The sequence below is a fragment of the Hipposideros armiger genome, unplaced genomic scaffold, assembly GCF_001890085.2.
Source record: "Hipposideros armiger isolate ML-2016 unplaced genomic scaffold, ASM189008v1 scaffold_76, whole genome shotgun sequence".
In the NCBI taxonomy this organism is placed as follows: domain Eukaryota; kingdom Metazoa; phylum Chordata; class Mammalia; order Chiroptera; family Hipposideridae; genus Hipposideros; species Hipposideros armiger.
In genome coordinates, this window is record NW_017731426.1 from 2838107 (window position 1) to 2841280 (window position 3174).

Here is a 3174-nt window from a genome sequence, read left to right on the forward strand (position 1 = left end):
TAGGACTATACTGGCCAACAGTAGATGTTCAATAACTTTTTGTTCCCTTCCTCTCCTCCCTTCCCTGCGATGCTTCTGTTTTGTGGCAGTTTCAGCGAAGCGAAGTAGCTGACTGCCCAGGTACCGAGATTCCCTTGGATCTGCAGTGGTGACCACGTCCACTTCTTCCGCCTTAAAAAACAGATTGTGTTTCTTTGAGGAGTATGGCAGAGACAAGAAATTCTGGGAATTTGCAAGCATTGTTTATTAACTGAATCAACCTTGAAATGGACTGTCACTATTCTATTTCTTTAAAAAACTTTCACATGAACAATTTAATTTTAGATTCTATTTATTGCTCCCTGTCCTAATTGAAGCCAGAGGTCACTCTGTGAATGATGAGAAAAGATAGAGAACACAGGCACAGCTAATGCAGAGAATTCCCTCTGACTCCGGGAGCAAAACACTGTGGAGACTTGATTCATGTCTGAAAGTTGCCAGGTCATGCACAGGCCGTGGACATTAGATAAAAGAGGTAGAGATGAAGGAGAGGGAGAGAGAAATGTGGAAGTACCAGAAGTAGGGGATTTCCATCAGAGAAGTACCTATGTAACTAAATACCAGCATTCTCCTGCGTGCACCCTGTCAACCCGCTCCCCTCTCCACCCCATTGACCAGATTCTGGGGCTGCAGCTTAGAGCAGGTCAGGGAGAGCTGAGCCATGTCTGAAGGACTGCCAACATTTCAGAGCTAGTCAAGCATTTGGGTCTGCATTGCCACCTGCCTGGTGACTTGGCTTATTTGGGGAGCCCAAGTGTGTCCTTTGGGACATCAGAAGCTGGTTGGGTTCCAGAGTCCTCCCTGGTGTCTCAGGTTTCCCTAGTGACATGGAGGAATTGGTACTTCCCGGGGCTCTCAGGGCTGCGCTCTACCACCTCAGCCCCGCAGGGAACATTTGAAGCTGCACACTGAATGAGAAGAACCAACCCAGTGCCTGAGAGGACAGTGGCTTTTTAGATACGATAAACATGATAATCAGCCCTGAGAAAGGTACAAGTTACTAGAAGTAGAATTCTGTAACATTTCCTTTGGTCAGAGAAACGATCCATTATTTCTTGTCCGTGCAGTCACAGGCGTGTAGCTTCTGTCCCTGATTCACATGCAAAAGGAGGGAGAACTCACCTCTCCTTTAACTGAGGTCATTGTGCTAGGTATTTTCACAAATATTTGTTTTGAATAATCCTTCCAGAAAACTGCATTGAGGAAGCCATTATTAGGCGGAAGATTATACTTCAGTAACTCAATACAGTTTTAAATGAAGCATGAGACAATACAGAGAAGTAAAGAATGTTTAGTACCACTTGTACTTAGAATACCAACCCCTTTAACAAAAGCCAAGTGGATTGTTACCCGTTGTAGCTGTGGAAACAAGAGTGCCACACAGCGCAGAGTGATTGAGGAAGTGTTGATTGAGTGGATACATGCTGAAATTTCAGGAGCAACAGGAGTCCCATCTCTCGGTTTGCCAGTGTGGACTCTAATCCAGGATCCCGGGCAGGGATAACACTGACCCTGGAACGAGGATGCTCGGAATGTGGGATTAAAGAACATTCATCCCATGGGACATTTCCTAAAATGTCCTTCTGAGGCATTGTAGCTCTTGGTTTTCTTTTTCCCACTCGTCAAGTCACTTAACACTTCTGAGGCTTCTTGTCCTCCCTGTGTCCTCTCAGGATTCAAATTTAAAAGTTTTTAACACGAGGCCTGGCACACAGAGGGCACACCACATATGCTGGCTCTGTCTCTCTCTCTCTCTCTCTGCTTACTGTGTAGTCCTCAGGGCTTCCTCCTTCCTGATCGCTAAAGTCTGTGCTGTGCTGTGCCCACATCCACTGGCCCAGGCCCTCATTTTTTCTGCCACACTGACTTGGCAGTGGTGAGCTTCCACTGAAAAGAGAACCTTGATGTTGCTCGGAACATACTTCCCTAGGAACAAACTCATGCTTTCCCAGACAAAGAACCAAATTCCCGTGCCTGGAAGATGCCAGCCAGTTTCTGTTTGGCTGTAATGTGGTTAATCGCATGGGCTGGGTTTGTGTAAGCAACATGGATGGAGAATGAACTGTTCTACACAGCTCATAAAAGGGCAAGATGATCTTGTTACTACCTGTGCTGTATCTGGATTTGGGAGGAGTATGTTCTTGTCAATTTAACAAAACAAAGCAGCAGCAAGGATGAATGATACCTGTGACCGAGCCCCCCCCCCCCCCCCCGAGCTAACACAGACCACTCGATGTCCCTTGCCTGATCACTCCTGCAGTGAGGGTCCAATGTGCTAATCCTGGGTGACTATGGGAACTCCATGTGAGAGCAGCCTGCCTCCCCCCATCTTGAACAGAAGGACAGCTCAGGGTTTATCAGACCCATGCCACAGGTTACCCTACGCCTAGAGTTGAATTGCAGATGATGTTTATAAAACATGCCGACTAGGCTGTCCTCGAAAAAGGAAGAAAGTATTTCAGGTCATGCCTAAATCACTTCTCATGGCGTCCAAACTTAGATCTTGACACTTTGAGGCCTCATTGACCAGGTGTCCTGTCTGGGCCCACTTGGATTTTTCTAGAATCTATCTCTTAATAAATTAGTTGGTGTCTTCTGCGTTTGCTCTTAGTTCTCTCAGACGTAAAGACCTATATATACTTTGGCAACAACAGCAATTATCTTTCTGCCCATCTCACTGCAGGAATTTCATGCACGGTTTTTGTCAGTGGTAGAAATTCTATCCCTGTGTGACTGAGGAGTAAATAAGGGTGCATTCTACTGTACTTCCCTCTTGATAGTTAAACCCCATCGTACTGTAAGGGAGGCTTTCATCATGCATTTCTCTTATATCACCAGAAAATTCTTTAGTGGAAAACAGTCCAATGTTTGACAGCTTTGGACCATTCTTTTTTTTTTTTTCCTGTTTAACCAGTCTCTTTAAATATACTTAAAAACAGGAAACCACACATCTCCACCCCAGCACCAACCCACCATCCACCAACACTTTCCTTATCAGTTTGGATCTACAGTCTTTTTGCTTCTAAGTTTGGGCTGATGCCTGCTCCTACCTTGTAGGAAACCCCTCCAGGCACTCCCCGGTGGCTTTACTCATAGTCCATCTCCAGGACATTCTGGGTTTCACCTCCTGGGCAG

At 45.8% G+C, this 3174-nt stretch overlaps 1 protein-coding gene across 1 annotated transcript in view; it reads right to left on the reverse strand.

Moving 5' to 3' along the window:
* ARHGDIB (Rho GDP dissociation inhibitor beta) overlaps positions 1 to 3139 on the reverse strand; it is a 24926-nt gene extending 21787 nt beyond the window's left edge. Inside the window, exon 1 of the mRNA XM_019643266.1 lies at positions 3090 to 3139. The gene's annotated coding sequence lies outside the window, so the exon portion shown is untranslated. The remainder of the gene's footprint in view (positions 1 to 3089) is intronic.
* Between the last annotated feature and the right edge of the window lie 35 nt (positions 3140 to 3174).